At 40.2% G+C, this 18,558-nt stretch overlaps 1 protein-coding gene across 5 annotated transcripts in view; it reads left to right on the top strand.

The window, feature by feature from the left end:
• The window catches only part of CTPS2 (CTP synthase 2), a 306,531-nt gene that overhangs the window by 266,902 nt on the left and 21,071 nt on the right, over positions 1-18,558 (top strand). The window lies entirely within an intron of this gene.

The following is an 18,558-nucleotide window of genomic DNA, read 5'->3' as shown; positions in this document are numbered from 1 at the left end:
GAAACCTCCCTGCAGACATCCCATGCTTAGTGTCAGTGGTAGGAGAGGAGAGAAAGTCCGCAGTCTCTGGTCATCCCCTGGTCCTGTACTAATGATTCCGGGTCTCCTGAACGCTTTGATAGCCTCTGATTGGCTTTCACAGTGATCAGTCACTGTGAAGCCTGCCCCCGTGTTCTCTTTGAATGGAGGAGAGAGATACATTGTATCTTTCTCCTTGCAGAGAGAGAAAAAAAATACAACAGTGTGTAGAAAAAGAAAAAATAAATAAAAAATACCCCTAGATCAAGGTTAGTGTTTGAGTCAAGGTCGGGGTCATAGGTCAGGATTTTTTTTTTTTAATTAGTATCAGTGTCAGTGTGTTTTAGGTAGGACAAAAAAAAGTGCAAAATGTGTACCATTGTTTCTGGGCTGTACAACAGATACAAGCAACAAATGACATACACATATGTGGTATCGCTGCGATCGTCAGGAACTTTAGAATTTATTTTGGGTTTTTCTTTGGCTGAAGGTTATGGTAGTAACAAGAAACACACAGCTAAATTTAAAAAAAAGTGCTGATACCAAGTATTTTCATGAGTACTCGTGAAAATACTACCGATACCTTAACCGATACTTTGCGATGCGAATTGTGTTAATGGACGCAAATTGCAACGCAAAGATTAGTATCCGATTTGAACAGGAATGTGATTCCTGTCCAAATCGCATGCAGTTTCCCCACTGCTCCAGTGTAAACACAGGCTTGTCATAGCCCGAGTTCACACAGGAGCGGTGCTTGAAACCTCCCTGCAGACATCCCATGTCAGTCACTGTGAAGCCTGCCCCCCGTGTTCTCTTTGAATGGAGGAGAGAGATACATTGTATCTTTCTCTCTCCTTGCAGAGAGAAAAAAAAAATACAACAGTGTGTAAAAAAAGAAAAATAAATAACAAAAAAAACCCCTAGATCAAGGTTTGATCTAGGTCAGTGCCAGAGTTAGTGTTTGAGTCAAGGTCGGGGTCATAGGTCAGGATTTTTTTTTTTTTAAATTAGTATCAGTGTCAGTGTGTTTTAGGTAGGACAAAAAAAAGCGCAAAATGTGCACCATTGTTTCTGAGCTGTACAACAGATAAAAGCAACAAATGACATACACATATGTGGTATCACTGCAATCGTCAGGAACTTTAGAATTTATTTTGGGTTTTTCTTTGGCTGAAGGTTATGGTATGTGTTATGGTAAACACACAGCTAAATTTAAAAAAAAGAAAAATTTTCTCACTATTTTGGGTCAGTTTTCCTTTGGTAAAAAAAAAAACCAGGAGATATTAATTACCATTTACTGCCAAATGAAAGCCAAATTTGTCCTGAAAAAAAAACAAGGTATAATTCACCTGGATGTACAAAGTAGTTGTGATGATATGTACGGTTTTACTAACATATGTCAAAGTTGCTAAATTTTACTCAAAAAGGAAAATAACTTATTGAATTGAGCCCGCTTTGTTTTATGGGAATTACATGTCTGTTTATATTGTTTGATTAAAATTGTAAAATTATTATTTTATCAAAAGCATATAGAAAAAAAAACAGTATAAAAATCATATAGTAAGAAATGTATTTTATTTCAGATAAAATTGTTGTTATAAATGCCTATAACTTAGATGTACATGTGAGTATTTACATTAGGCTTTTCCTATTTTCCCATATCATACTGTAACATTCTACATTAATTAAAAAGCCAGTGGCACCAATGCTTTTAAAAGGATTTCAGGATTGTTCATCCCTGCTGCATGAGTTGATTGCAAGCACTTTTTTCTACTTGCGATGGACAGGATAAACAGCTCCAACAGACTCCATTAGTAGAGTTAATAGCACAACTGCATATAATACAGAGAAGCCGTGAAGATCTATCAGTTCATGAATCCACTTATTAGTTTTTTCCTGCTTTTTAGCCTGTTTTGTATTTGTAATATCCTTTCTAGTCACAGTTATTGATTGTATTCTTCTTTATTATCTGTTACTTACAATTTCCATTTCACATTGCATTCTCTTTTTTGCTGTAAATGCAGGAATTCCTAGATAATGACTGCTAGAGATAGACTGTGTATAGTAGGAATAATGTAGCTGTTTGATTGCAAGTATTGAACTGTCTAATTTGTTTTTACCTGTATTTTAATGCTTCCATTGGCTGCCCTTGAAGAAAGTAAGTACATTGGGCTTTCGTCTTTTTTTTTTTTTTGCACTGCATGGGTTTTTTGCACAATACTTATCCTGTATATGCCAAATTGCTTGTGAAGGTAACACATCATTATAACACACAATCATGCTTTTGTTAAATAATATGTGCCTATTATCATTGAAATCATAATAGGGCAGCACATTGGCTTTCAGCACTGGGGTCCTTGGTTCAAAACTATGCATAGCGTTTGCATGTTCTCCCTGTAAGTAAAAAACCATGCTGTGCTAATATAAATATGTGAAAATACTTAATGCAAATCATCGTGAATAAATAAATTTCAATTTGTTAACATATATATATAATCAGTTCAAGGAATGCACCAGTGGTGAAGATCAATACTCAAATAATAAAGAACATGGGGGAGCTTTACTGAAACTGGAGCACTCAGAATCTGGTGCAGCTGTGCATGGTAACCAATCAAAATATATAGAAAACTTGTGCCAAAGGAATAAACAATAAATTAAAATAAATGCTGCTGTTCAGAAATTGACTAAACATCAAAATATACTCATAAAGGTGATACAGCGCTTATTTGCACTGTATCATTTTTATGGTAACCAATCCGCTTCTAACTTCAGCTTGTTCACTTAGGCTTTGAAAATAAAACCTGGAGGCTGATTGGCTACCATGCACAGCTGCACTAGATTTTGCACTCTCCAGTTTTAGTAAATAACCTCCACAGTTTGCTATTCAAAAGACCCTTTCAAAAAGCTTTTCACATGTGAACATTCTATGCTTCATCCACCTTGCCACAGGTATGAGCTTACCAGAAATAATGGTATTCTCAGTATGTAAAGAGTCAAAACACGCTGTATATACACTCCAGTCTGCAATCTGTTGCTCAAAGACAAAGAAAGAAAAAGCACAGGCCTCTGATAGTGTAAAGCCTTTCAGGCAAAATATATTAAAAATAGTTAAAACCACTTTGAAACACTTGAAAGGAAACCAGCATGTACAAATTTCAATTCCCAGAAATCCCATTGGCGGCCACACATGCGTGGTGACGTCGTGATTTCCGGCTCTGCCCTACGTACGTTTCATCAGATATGACATCATTGGAGAATGTTGTACTGTATTTATGCATGGTGATTTGCTTTGTATATTTTCACATATTTATATTAGCTCAGCACTTTTTTTTATGTGCCATCTTGGTAAATGCATTATGTTGTGGAGGCTGTTATAGAAAATAAAGGCTGCTTTGATGTGTGGGCATGTTATGTGTTAGATATGTGCATCTCTCTGGTACACAAAAGAGTCTTTCAATGTTGTTGGAGATATGAGGATATAATAATTCTACATGCACATAACATCTGTCAATTCCATTGACTTTTGCTATTGATTGCTTTTTCAAGCTCATTTGTGTGTGTTTTAGCTTTACACAGAATAAGCAAAAGTAGTAAAAAGATAGGATTATAATTGGGTACTAGAAGACCACTTAAGGCACCTTTTGCTTCTCAATCTGAGGGTAAAGGGAGATAAAAATCACATATGTTCAATATTTTCACCCAATTACTACTGATTTACACAATTTCAAAGGTGAATTGTTTGTGGGATTTTTTTTTGAATGGAGAAAATTCAAATGCTCCCAGTCTATATTCTCTGCAGATCAATTTTGTGAATGGGGAGAATATTGTGTTATGGCCACTAAATGATGCTATTATAAAAAAAAAAAAGGCTCCTCCGCTCCAAAAGGGGCCATTATTCAGTATTTTCCCCATTCACACATTCGAATTTCAGAGAATACAGCTTGAGAACATTCAGTTTTGCCCCATTTGCACAGAACGAATATAAATGCAGTTTCGATGGATGAACAGCTATGCAATTCTTTTATTAATACACCTTGTGTCAGAAAACAAATAAAACACTAAAGTGTACTTTATTTTGTATTTTCACCTTAGAATTTGCCTTGCTCCAGCTATGACAGTTCTGCACTCTCTCTGCTCTAAAGCTTTTTTCGCTGTTGACATTTTCTTCTTTATCAATAGGGCAGCCAGTGATGATGCAACTCCCATGCTTGAATGATGGAGTGGCGCCATCCTAACACTTGGCGCTACTCTTCAGCATATGGCTGATGCTAGAAGCAAACATGTGCTCCAGGCAGTGTTTGAAAAAATGTGTTAGAAAGGGAAGGAGTTTTTCTTTCTTTTTACAGATGAGACATGCACAATCCGTCTCCCCCCAAAAAACACACTGTGCCTGGTATCCACTAATCAAAAACTGTTTCACTCATCTGACTACATGTTATCTATTCTGAGTGGTTGCTGTAAGTCATTGATCATTGCTCTTTACATTGCCTTTTTGAAAAATCTTTTGGACGTGTTGTTAGTGGATTCTGCCATAAAGAAGCTTTTATGCTAAAGACATAATTACTACACTCACAGGTTACATGTAAATTTGTATGTAGCACATGATGCTATTTTGATTTGAAGTATATGCCCAGTCATTTTTTATTTTGTCCAGGATGTAGAGAAGGCTTCGAATCCCTGTCTGGTTTTTATTGCTATTTGGGGCTCCGTTAGAGAGATTTTCTGTGACTTCCTCTCATGGTGACAACAGTTACACAAAAGAGGAAGAAATATATCCATCAGCAATACAGACATAAATATATTTATTATGTAGGAGAAGACTAATATATCTCTTCTGAAACTTAAAAAAAAAAGTTTATGCTAAGTAAAGTTCCATTTTTAGTGGATAGGAATGGTCATGAAATTATACAAGCTACACTTCTTTTGTTATGTGATATCTTATTATGTGAAATTTTATACCAGAATGTTCTGATTTTGGTAGCATATAGTTTGATACTTACACAGACCACCGAGAGTCAACCATTGTGTGGCTTTTAGAACAGAAAAAGAAGAAATGACTGAGTGTTTTGTGATCTACGGTGAGTCTGGTGACTCTTCTGAATAGATCCTGCACCCATTTCCAATTTTGCTGCTGGACCTAATGTTCAAAACTGTAAAAGTTTTATTTGGTGTTTTGGTGTTCTCTCACTCCTGCTGCTCAGTTTAGGTGTCTAATAGTAAACATGACCACATTTCTTTAAACTGTAACTAAACCCAGCAGTTTAACCCCTTCACGCCGACGGAACACAAATATGCAGCCTCACAGAACTGGGCTTTTATTCGTGGGGCGCATATTTGCGTACCTGTCTTTGTGCTGGGAGCGCGCCACACAGGCACTCCCAGCACAAAGACCAGGGTGTCGCTGAGAGGCCGGGTCCTGTTATAATGATCGGGATCTGGGACTCCCGATTCTGGGTCACATGATCACTGTGATAGCCTCTGATTTGACTATCAGTGATCAGTCACTGTGCAGCCCGCCCCCTTGTTTTTTTTCCTGTACGAATGGAGGAGAAAGATACATTGTATCTCTCTCTCTCCTTGCATAGAGGAAAAACAAAATGGTTTGTTAAAAAAAATAAATAAATATCAAAAAAAAAAAGAAAGAAAAAATACCTAGATCAAGGTTTGATCTAGTTCAATGCCATGCCAGGGTTAGTCAAAAGTTGTCAAGTTGGTCAAAGTTCAGGATTTGTTTTTTTTTTTTTAATTGGTATCCATGTCAGTGTGTTTTAGGAAAAAAAACCAAAATGCGCACTATTGTTTCTGGGCTGTACTGTGGGTACAAACAACAAATAACATACACATACAGTGGGGCAAAAAAGTATTTAGTCAGCCACCAATTGTGCAAGTTCTCTCACTTACAAAGATGAGAGAGGCCTGTAATTGGCATCATAGGTAGACCTCAACTATGAGAGACAAAATGAGAAAACAAATCCAGACCATCACATTGGCTGATTTGGAAATAATTTATTTCCAAATTATGGTGGAAAATAAGTATTTGGTCAATATGAAAAGTTCATCTCAATACTTTGTTATATATCCTTTGTTGGCAATGACAGAGGTCAAACGTTTCCTGTAAGTCTTCACAAGGTTTGCACACGCTGTTGCTGGTTTGTTGGCCCATTCCTCCATGCAGATCTCCTCTAGAGCAGTGATGTTTTGCGGCTGTCACTGGGCAACATGGACTTTCAACTCCCTCCAAAGGTTTTCTATGGGATTGAGATCTGGAGACTGACTAGGCCACTCCAGGACCTTGAAATGCTTCTTACGAAGCCACTCCTTTGTTGCCCGGGCGGTATGTTTGGGATCATTGTCATGTTGGAAGACCCAGCCACGTTTCATCTTCAATGCCCTTGCTGATGGAAGGAGGTTTGCACTCAAAATCTCACGATACATGGCCCCATTCATTCTGTCCTGTACATGGATCAGTCGCCCTGGTCCCTTTGTGGAGAAAAAGCCCAAAGCATGATGTGGCCACCCCCATGCTTCACAGTAGGTATGGTGTTCTTTGGATGCAACTCAGCATTCTCTCTCCTCCAAACACGATGAGTTGTGTTTCTACCAAACAGTTCAATTTTGGTTTCATCTGACCATATGACATTCTCCCAATCCTCTTATGGATCATCCAAATGCTCTCTAGCAAACTTCAGACGGGCCCGGACATGTACTGGCTTAAGCAGGGAGACACGTCTGGCACTGCAGGATCTGAGTCCCTGGCAGTGTAGTGTGTTACTGATGGTAGCCTTTGTTACGTTGGTCCCAGCTCTCTGCAGGTCATTCACTAGGTCCCCCCCCGTGTGGTCCTGGGATTTTTGCTCAACGTTCTTGTGATCATTTTGACCCCACAGGGTGAGATCTTGCGTGGAGCCCCAGATCGAGGGAGATTATCATTAGTCTTGTATGTCTTCCATTTTCTAATTATTGCTCCCACAGTTGACTTGTTCACACCAAGCTGCTTGCCTATTGCAGATTCAGTCTTCCCAGCCTGGTGCAGGTCTCCAATTTTGTTTCTGGTGTCCTTCGACAGCTCTTTGGTCTTCACCATAGTGGAGTTTGGAGTGTGACTGTTTGAGGTTGTGGACAGGTGTCTTTTATACTGATAACAAGTTCAAACAGGTGCCATTGATACAGGTAATGAGTGCAGGACAAAGGAGCCTCTTAAAGAAGAAGGTACAGGTCTGTGAGAGCCAGAAATCTTGCTTGTTTGTAGGTGACCAAATACTTATTTTCCACCATAATTTGGAAATAAATTCTTTCCAAATCAGCCAATGTGATTGTCTGGATTTGTTTTCTCATTTTGTCTCTCATAGTTGAGGTCTACCTATGATGCCAATTACAGGCCTCTCTCATCTTTTTAAGTGGGAGAACTTGCACAATTGGTGGCTGACTAAATACTTTTTTGCCCCACTGTATATGGTATCACTGCGATCGTCAAGAGCTTTTTTTTGTTTTTTGTTTTTTTTACTATTTTGGGCCAGTTTTCCTTTGATAATAAAAAAAAAAAAATCAGGAGATATCCATTACCATTTACCACCAAATGAAATCCCAAATTGTCCTGAAAAAAACAAGGTATAATCCACCTGGATGTACAAAGTAGTTGTGATGATATGTACGGTTTTACTAACACATATCAAAGTTGCAAGATTCTGCTTAGGCATTAAGATTTGTTTTACCCTTAGGCATGAAGGGGTTAAAGTAGAACTAAAAGTATAATTTAAAAAAAAATGTGCAGCTCTTTATCGGAGAAAATACATGCTCTCTTCTGCAATAATATAAATTTACCAGTCTACTCAGTCTTTAATAAATGTACATTGAGCTGTGCATGTGCAGTTCAGAATGCATTCCCAGGGCACTCAGCCTGGGTTGGAATGACTGACTCCCATTCCCATGCATGGGATCACATCGCCTGAGGCTGAAATTTTTGAATCCAGAAGCAGTCTAGAAAAAAGATGACAGCGGCTGATGAAGGATGTAAATGTCACATTGTTGGAAGATGGAGGTGAGTATTTGGTTGAAAAAGTGGAACTAAACCAACCGATTTAAAGTGGAACAAAATTCTAAAATAAAAAGACAGTCTCTTTCAAAAGAGACAGTACATGGTTGATTTAATCAAACTGGAGAGTGCAAACTCTAGTGCAACTGTGCATGATAGCCAATCAGCTTCTGACTTCAGCTTGTTCTAGTAAGCTTTGACTTGGAAAAAAACTGGAAGCTGATTGGTTTCTATGCAGAGCTGCACAAGAGTTTGCACTCTAGTTTTAGTAAATCAACCCTGCAGTGTCAATAAAACCTACAGTCTACTGTAGTACACTGAGCAAAGTTTTCATTCCAGGACAGTGCTTGTGTGCCGGGATGACCTCAGTCCTGTGCATAGGAGCAATGTCATCCCTCACTGACCACTCAAGATGGCGACAGAAGAAGCGGAAGAGAAGATGCTGGAGCCTCGTGGGTGTGGACCATTGAAACAGAGGTAAGTATTTTGGATTTTAGATCCATGTCCACGTTTACTGTTTCCCAAAACAGTTACATGCAAGGCATGCCATGAATGATAACTATCACAGTTACTAGTGTGCTTATGTTAGTGCTCAACTGAACTGTCAAGGCCTCAGATGACTGGGGTGATAGCTGATCATATGTGCAGCACCGTTGCAAAAGCAGATCAAACAGAGGCTAAGATGGCATGAACCATGGTTGTAAAGGAGAGAAGGGTTAAAGTGAAACTAAAGTTCCACTGTAACTCACTGTGAGCAGGCAGGTTTTTTTCTTGAAGAAGAGACATAATTATGTCTCTTCTGCAATAAACTACACCTACCTGCCTGATCACACAGATCCCCAGCAGCCGGCCCAATCCCATGTGCTGGGATGACTAGCTCCTGTGCTTACACAGGAATGAAGTCATCCCACGCTTGGGCCAAAGAGGCCCAAAAACTGGCACACAGAAAAGATGCCGGTTCAGGAGGGACCATTGGAAAGGTGAGTATTTCTACCTTTAGTTCCACTTTAAGTTTTGTTTTAAATCATGAAAGTTTTTTTTTCTGGAAAATGTTCTTTAATGGAGCTCATAAAGGCTTCTAAAGTTATAGATGAAGGTGGATACATTCTTTCTAATGGAAAAAAGAGAAGTTCCACAAAATTCACAATTAATGACTTCTCTAAGAGAAGTGTGTTCAGAAAAAAAGAAATCAAGACCTAAAAATGTGTGTATAGATTTGAAAAAATCCAATAAAGTGCAAATAGAGGTAGAATGTTACAACGATCAATAAAGAAAGCAATATAAGCATACATTTGAGGTTTTGTACCTTAATTGTTATAGAAAGCTTTGAATTTAGCTAACTATTGTCCAGGCAACAAGTAAAATCAATGCATGAACCACAAAGGATATCTAGGAAACACTGTAGCTGTGTCAGAAGCTATAATCAATTTACCATTAATCTTTGTTTTATGTGCTTTAAAGTGATTGTAAAGCATCAAATATTTCTTTTAAATAATGAACATTTCATACTTACCTGCTCTGTACAATGGTTTTGCGCAGAGCACACCCAGTTGTCCTCTTTTTGAGTCCCCCACCTGTGCTTCTGGCTCCTTCCACCTGCCAAGTGCCCCAATAGCAAACTGCTTGCTATGGGGTAACTCACGCATGCTCGCTTATTGACCATTACCACACAGAGCGTGGCTCGGCCTTGCCCTCCTCAATGACTGATTGGCAGCTGCAGGAGCCAGCGGCTGTCTTTGAGCCTATGAAGAGGGAGAGAGCAAGAGTGGAGAGAGCACATCGCTGGATCAATATCGGGCTCAGGTAAGTTTTTAGGGGGGGCCTGCATGCAGAAGGTTTTTTCCCTGAATGCAGATAATGCATTATGATAAAAACCTTCTGCCTTCAGAACCACTTTAATTCCTTGCATTTGTGATTCAGCAAAGTTTTCATGGGTGTCAATGTCACACCAGATCTGTTATTGTGTGCTAATTGTAGCACTGGGACGCACTCTGGTTCTTATTGGACTCACAGTTATGTTTAGACTTGCTGTATAACTGCTGTAACAGGAAAGTGGAGTTAAGACTACAAAAATGGACGTCATCAGTAAAATGCATAACTGCCCATCTATGTGATTTTTTTTTCAACCAAACAGGCAATTAAAGCGGAGTTCCACCCCAAAGTGGAAGCTCTGCTTGTTTTCCTCCCCTCCCCCCACTGCCATATTTGGCACTTTTTGGGGGGAAGGATATCTGGTTTTGTCAGGTACCTGCTCCCACTTCCAGCTCAGTGAAGTGAGCCGAAGTGAGCCCCCCCCCCGTTCCTCCTGCAGTCTTCTGGGACACTTCACAGGTCCCAGAAGACTACTCTACCAATCAGGATGTGTAGCATGACTCGCGCATGCGCAGTGAGTACACGGTTGTGAAGCTGCCACAGCCTGGTGCCCACAGTTGAGATGCCAATGCTAGGGAGAGAAGAGGGAGGGAAGGGACGGGGTAGGTGAGCACATCACTGGACCCTGGGGCAGGTGAGTCTGTGTTTAATAAAAGTCAGCAGCTACAGTTTTTGTAGCTGCTGACTTTTATTAAACACAAAAATGACTGGAACTCTGCTTTAATGAAACCTAAACCTAGGGGTGCAATTATAAAAAAGATTCAAGAGCTAATCAGCCTGTGAAACCCCATGTACACAAACACAAATGTTATTAGGCTGTTTTCAATCCAGATTGAATGTTTTTCATTCATAAAGAACAGAGTAAATCCAGAAAATGCTGCATCATGGCGACTAGGTTGAGCTGTTGACCAAAGTAAATAAGTATTTATTTTCTCTGATCATCAGCTCCATCTACATATAATGTAGTATTTCCCTGATTCACTCTTTTTGTATGAATGATAACAGTCGTTCTGGAGTGAAAATAGTTTCCAAGCATTGGCAGATAAAGGGTAACACACAAGCCGTAGAACAGCGTTATGATAAAGAAATAGGGGGACTCACTAATGAAAGCGAGAGTCAATTTCCCAGGACAGTTCTCCATGAAAGGAAGATGGAAGCAATCATGGGGCAATCTGAGGCTGCCAAGTTATATTGTATTTTTTAGGAGCGTTTCTATTGATATGTTAGTTTGTACAAAGGCAATACTGCATTAAAGTGGTAGTGAAGGCTTACCTGTAGGTACTGTAAATATCTCCTAAACATGCACCTTTTAGGAGATATTTACTTTAGCAATGCTAGTGATGTCACCGACGCATGCACACTGCTCTCAATAGATGGCGTGCCATCCTTTGAGAGGGCCTTGCCACGGCCAAGACTCCCACATGCATGTGCGGGAGTGATGCCACCACAGCTTGGCCAGTGAGCCCGGAAACCCGGAAGGAACTCCGAGTGAAGATGAAAGTCCCAGAGCTGTGACAACACTCCGCTGGAGGGCTTTGTTTTCAGGTAAGTCTTTAATATTGTGCTAATATGTGATGCATGCTAACACATTATTCTTTTAACTTGCAGTGAGAAGATTTTTATTTTTTGCGGTTTACTACCGCGGTAATCTAGGACTCCCATGAAGCTTCAGGGGGATAGAATTCCACTTGCAAAGTATTTCTTTTTTGTCATAATATAATACAGAGTTTTTCAGCCAGGGTTCCTCCAGAGGTTGTTAGGGGTTCCTTGAGCAACGAGCAATTTGTGCCTCTCAGATAAGTGCCCACTGACACCATTGATCTTTTTAGCTATCTGTAAGGTGGTATTATTTCTTTTATTTCAGGTTTTTACACAGAGCTTTACACATATATTGTTCATTCACATCAGTCCCTAACCCTCAAGGGGCGTACAATCTAAGGTCCCTAACTTACATTCATACACACACATACTAGGCCCAATTTAGACAGGATCCTATTAACCTACCAGCGTGTATTTGGAGTGTGGGAGGGAACCCACACAGGCACAGGGAGAACATGCAAACTCCAGGCAGGAGGTCCCATGGCTGGGATTCGAACCAACGCCCCTAGTACTGCCAGGTGGAAGTGCTAACCATTTAGCCACTGTGCTCTCACTGACCACAAGCATAAGGAGCATTCTTCCCACTGACCTTCACTCTAATGAGTCATGAGTTGTAGATATAGTAACTTTTAGCAGGGGTTCCCTGAGTCCGGAAAGTTATTTCAAAGGGTTCATCTGTGTGAAAGGCTGGTATAATAAGAAGGAAATCAATAACTTAGTGTAGTAAGGCCTCTGCTCATCATCATGGATATCCAGCAACGCTAGCTCAGGGGAAAGTGGGAGAGACAGCTAAAGACGGGTCCTAATAAGATCAAAGATGTCTGTTCAGAATGTTGCCACCCTGGGGCAAGTCCAAAACTTATGAAAGTATGTACCAACATGTAATTGACATCATAAACAGGAAAGAGGTCTCTGAGGGTAGATTCTGTGCATGGAGAGAAAATAGTTTTGTAACATTATCTTTTCCACCCATTCACAAAGACCAAATAAACAAATAGTTCTGTAAATTCTTAATATATGCACCCCTAGTGTAACAATGACCTTCATGGAATTAATGGCTGTAATAGGAGCTTTGTCACAGCATTCTCATACTAGCAACATTTCTGAAGGTTACCCTTGAAACTGGGTTCCTACACAGCTCTGAATGATGCTCTCTTGCCTTGTTTTTTGTTATCAAAAAGTGTTTGGAAGTGCCGTGAGTACAACCAGCATAGCAGTACTGATTTTATTCAGTTCCTGACATTTAATATACTATATTTGCCCAAAGACGGACATCAGAGTAGCAGAAAGTAGCTGGTAAGGGAGTAATTAACTATTGATTTTATTAATGAGTGCTGGCAAGAAGTTAAAAGGGCAAATTTCAAGGATGGACAGACTTTGCCAGTAAAATAACAAATAGACATTTTATATAGTGCCAATATGCATAAAAATCTTTTTAGCAGATTATTGGAAAGGAAAATGTTGTAATCCCATGAAGAAAACTAAACCTGCTGGACAAACATGGCTGACTCCCTCTAAATTGTTTTCTGTAATTTGATTTTACAATAAATACAACTTCTGCCCAGAACAAGCTGACTACTTATGCAGGCCATAGATGGGGAGAAAAATGGCAGATTTTTCTTTTAAAAAACGAAAATTTGGTCGTTCAAGCGGCCGACGTTACCATCAATGGTAAAAAAAATCAGCCGATTTTCATCCCTTCTACAGCCGGCAAAAAGTGTCCCTGCAGAGAGCTCCGCTATTTCTGACAGTTCTCTGACAGTTCCTTCACATTTACAGCGGTTGAAACATTGTATCTATTTGTTTCCATTTAGGATACAGATGTTTTTATTCGGAAACAAATAGATACAATGTTTCAACCGCTGTAAATGTGAAGGAACTGTCAGAGAACTGTCAGAAATAGCGGAGCTCTCTGCAGAGACACTTTTTGCTGGACTGGAATTCTTCTTATTTTCATCCTACTTCTTCTTCTTCTTCTTATTCTTCTTCTTCGTCTTCATCCTCATCCTCTTCTTCTTCTTCTTCATCCTCATCCTCTTCTTCTTCATCCTCATCCTCTTCTTCTTCATCATCTTCATCCTCATCCTCTTCTTCATCCTCATCCTCTTCTTCTTCATACTCATCCTCTTCTTCTTCTTCTTCTTCATCCTCTTCTTCTTCATCCTCCTCCTCCTCCTTCTTCTTCTTCCTCATCCTCTTCTTCTTCATCATCATCCTCTTCTTCTTCTTCTTCTTCATCCTCATCCTCTTCTTCTTCTTCATCCTCATCCTCTTCTTCTTCATCCTCATCTTCTTCTTCTTTTTCTTCATCCTCATCCTCTTCTTCTTCTTCATCCTCCTCCTCCTCTTCTTCTTCTTCTTCTTCTTCTTCTTCTTCATCCTCATCCTCTTCTTCTTCTTCATCCTCATCCTCTTCTTCCTCTTCTTCATCCTCATCCTCTTCTTCTTCCTCATCCTCATCCTCTTCTTCTTCTTCATCATCCTCATCCTCTTCTTCTTCATCATCCTCTTCTTCCTCTTCTTCTTCATCCTCATCTTCTTCTTCTTCATCCTCTTCTTCATCCTCTTCTTCTTCTTCTTCTTCTTCTTCTTCTTCATCCTCATCCTCTTCTTCTTCATCCTCTTCTTCCTCTTCTTCTTCTTCATCCTCTTCTTCATCCTCTTCCTCTTCTTCTTTTTCTTCTTTTTGTCTTCCTCTTGCAGGTCACTGCTCATGCGCAGATTTTTTATCGGTAAAAAATCGGCCGATTTGCCCACTAATTGCCGCGAAAATCGGCCGATCGGCAAAATCGGCCGATTTTTTTCCAACTTTACCGAAAAACAAAAACGGCCAAAATACCGAAAAACGGCCGACCAAATCGCCCACTAACGATCCGAAAATCGGCCGATTTTATTTTCGGCCGAAAAATCGGCCGATTTTCGACCCGTCTATGGCCTGCATTAGGGTCTTGGAATCCTACCCAGTGGGAGCAAATAAGACACAGGTGAGTGTTCATCAGCCAGTAAAGTAGTGCTCCAATTGTTTTAGGTTTTCACTGATATGCAGGCCATAGATGGGGAGAAAAACTGCAGATTTTTCTTTTAAAAAACGAAAAATCGGTTGTTCAAGTGGCCGACGTTACCATCAATGGTAAAAAAAATCGGCCGATTTTCTACCCGTCTAGAGCTGGCAAAAAGTGTCCCTGCAGAGAGCTCTGCTATTTCTTTGACAGTTCTCTGACAGTTCCTTGACATTTATAGAAGTTGCAACAATGTATCTATTTGTTTCCATTTAGGATACAGATGTTTTTATTCGGAAACAAATAGATACAATGTTTCAACCACTGTAAATGTCAAGGAACTGTCAGAGAACTGTCAGAAATAGCGGAGCTCTCTGCAGAGACACTTTTTGCTGGACTGGAATTCTTCTTATTTTCATCCTACTTCTTCTTCTTCTTCTTCTTCATCCTCATCCTCTTCTTCTTCTTCATCATCCTCTTCTTCTTCATCCTCATCCTCTTCTTCTTCATCCTCATCCTCTTCTTCATCCCCATCCTCTTCTTCTTCATACTCATCCTCTTCTTCTTCATCCTCATCCTCTTCTTCACCCCCATCCTCTTCTTCTTCATACTCATCCTCTTCTTCTTCTTCATCCCCATCCTCTTCTTCTTCATCATCCTCCTCCTCCTCCTTCTTCTTCCTCATCCTCTTCTTCTTCATCATCATCATCCTCATCCTCTTCTTCTTCCTCATCTTCTTCTTCCTCATCCTCTTCTTCTTCATCCTCATCTTCTTCTTCTTCATCCTCATCTTCTTCTTCATCCTCCTCCTCTTCTTCATCATCCTCCTCCTCCTCTTCTTCATCATCCTCCTCCTCCTCTTCTTCATCATCCTCCTCCTCCTCTTCTTCATCCTCCTCATCCTCTTCGTCTTCTTCTTCTTCCTCATCCTCTTCTTCTTCCTCTTCTTCATCCTCATCCTCTTCTTCTTCTTCATCATCATCCTCCTCCTCCTCTTCTTCTTCTTCTTCATCCTCATCCTCTTCTTCTTCCTCCTCATCCTCATCCTCTTCTTCATCCTCATCCTCTTCTTCTTCCTCATCCTCATCCTCTTCTTCTTCCTCATCCTCTTCTTCCTCTTCTTCTTCTTCCTCATCTTCTTCTTCATCCTCTTCTTCATCCTCATCCTCCTGATCCTCTTCTTCTTCTTCATCCTCATCCTCTTCTTCTTCATCCTCATCCTCTTCTTCTTCTTCATCCTCTTCTTCTTCTTCATCCTCTTCCTCTTCTTTTTCTTCTTTTTGTCTTCCTCTTGCAGGTCACTGCTCATGCGCAGATTTTTTATCGGTAAAAAATCGGCCGATTTGCCCACTAATTGCCGCGAAAATCGGCCGATCGGCAAAATCGGCCGATTTTCGACCCGTCTATGGCCTGCATTAGGGTCTTGGAATCCTACCCAGTGGGAGCAAATAAGACACAGGTGAGTGTTCATCAGCCAGTAAAGTAGTGCTCCAATTGTTTTAGGTTTTCACTGATATGCAGGCCATAGATGGGGAGAAAAACTGCAGATTTTTCTTTTAAAAAACGAAAAATCGGTTGTTCAAGTGGCCGATGTTACCATCAATGGTAAAAAAAATCGGCCGATTTTCTACCCGTCTAGAGCCGGCAAAAAGTGTCCCTGCAGAGAGCTCTGCTATTTCTTTGACAGTTCTCTGACAGTTCCTTGACATTTATAGAAGTTGCAACAATGTATCTATTTGTTTCCATTTAGGATACAGATGTTTTTATTCGGAAACAAATAGATACAATGTTTCAACCACTGTAAATGTCAAGGAACTGTCAGAGAACTGTCAGAAATAGCGGAGCTCTCTGCAGAGACACTTTTTGCTGGACTGGAATTCTTCTTATTTTCATCCTACTTCTTCTTCTTCTTCTTCTTCTTCTTCTTCATCCTCATCCTCTTCTTCTTCTTCATCATCCTCTTCTTCTTCATCCTCATCCTCTTCTTCTTCATCCTCATCCTCTTCTTCATCCCCATCCTCTTCTTCTTCATACTCATCCTCTTCTTCTTCATCCTCATCCTCTTCTTCATCCCCATCCTCTTCTTCTTCATACTCATCCTCTTCTTCTTCTTCATCCCCATCCTCTTCTTCTTCATCATCCTCCTCCTCCTTCTTCTTCTTCCTCATCCTCTTCTTCTTCTTCATCATCATCCTCATCCTCTTCTTCTTCCTCATCTTCTTCTTCCTCATCCTCTTCTTCTTCATCCTCATCTTCTTCTTCTTCATCCTCATCTTCTTCTTCATCCTCCTCCTCTTCTTCATCATCCTCCTCCTCCTCTTCTTCATCATCCTCCTCCTCCTCTTCTTCATCATCCTCCTCCTCCTCTTCTTCATCCTCCTCCTCCTCTTCGTCTTCTTCTTCTTCCTCATCCTCTTCTTCTTCCTCTTCTTCATCCTCATCCTCTTCTTCTTCTTCATCATCCTCCTCCTCCTCTTCTTCTTCTTCTTCTTCATCCTCATCCTCTTCTTCTTCCTCCTCATCCTCATCCTCTTCTTCATCCTCATCCTCTTCTTCTTCCTCATCCTCATCCTCTTCTTCTTCCTCATCCTCCTCATCCTCTTCTTCCTCTTCCTCATCTTCTTCTTCATCCTCTTCTTCATCCTCATCCTCCTCATCCTCTTCTTCTTCTTCATCCTCATCCTCTTCTTCTTCATCCTCATCCTCTTCTTCTTCTTCATCCTCTTCTTCTTCTTCATCCTCTTCCTCTTCTTTTTCTTCTTTTTGTCTTCCTCTTGCAGGTCACTGCTCATGCGCAGATTTTTTATCGGTAAAAAATCGGCCGATTTGCCCACTAATTGCCGCGAAAATCGGCCGATCGGCAAAATCGGCCGATTTTTTTTCCAACTTTACCGAAAAACAAAAACGACCAAAATACCGAAAAACGGCCGACCAAATCGCCCACTAACGATCCGAAAATCGGCCGATTTTATTTTCCGCCGAAAAATCGGCCGATTTTCGACCCGTCTATGGCCTGCAATAGGGTCTCTTTAACATATAAGTTCACCTTTTATAAAAACACACTAGGGGGGGTTTCCCCCACCCACTTTCTATTACATATGGCCTCACATAGACCTCAGATGCAGCATAGACAAGTTGCCTTCTGCCTGGCCCTTTGACATATGGGGCATTGTTTACATTTTATTTTTCTTGTTCCTGTGGTGCAGTGTGCAGACACAAAAGTTTCATCTTGGTTACCCTTTTCATCTCTATAATGCTTGTTGCACCTGCACACCACATCACAGATACCAAGCAGAAATGAAATGCTAACACAGCCCAGTGGTGGTGGAGGTAGCCAGGCAGTGAGCCAACATTGCATCGGAAGTCAATGTAGTGCCATCCTAGGTGGGTGAGGATTTTTAACTCTTTCTATTCGAGTTTTATAAAAGTACGTAACACAGACATAACATAAAACAACAAACATAATTGCCCACACTGGGTCTAAAACTAACATTCAACCCAAAGTACGTTAAGAGCAGAAAAACAAACTCATCAAAACTTTTAGGTGTGGCTCATGCTAAAAAAAAAGTATAATAGAAAGACTGAAGGACTGACATTGCTCATTACAGATGGTTATACCCTGACAGGAAAAGTCACCTCATCTGAAGCCAAAAGGGGACAAGAAGACTTGGGCAACATTAGATATAAAAACGGTATTAGGGTCCTCCAACCATTTGACCAAACTCAGGGGTGAGGATTTTTTAAAGGTGAACTAAGTTCTTCACAATTATAGAAATTTGCAAATTAATTTTTTTAAGGGCTTGTGTAAATGGCCTACAAATATTGAAGTGAGTAAATTAAAATATGTCTTTAGGTGCTACAGAGAGGCTTTGACTCATATTTGGGATGCTTTGACTTGCTTTTGAGATACATTTGCTTTGTGCTTTGTTGTTCCATCTCGACAAGCAAGTTGCTTACAAAAAAAATTGACACTTCTAGGAGAGTTGTTTTCCCATGCCCCCTGCAGCAACAGGTTCCTACTGCCAACAATTACATCAG

Source organism: Staurois parvus, unplaced genomic scaffold (assembly GCF_062004578.1).
Source record: "Staurois parvus isolate SC_StPar_1 unplaced genomic scaffold, SC_StPar_1.0 ptg000635l, whole genome shotgun sequence".
Taxonomy (NCBI): Eukaryota; Metazoa; Chordata; class Amphibia; order Anura; family Ranidae; genus Staurois; species Staurois parvus.
This window is presented reverse-complemented; position numbering and strand designations above follow the sequence as displayed.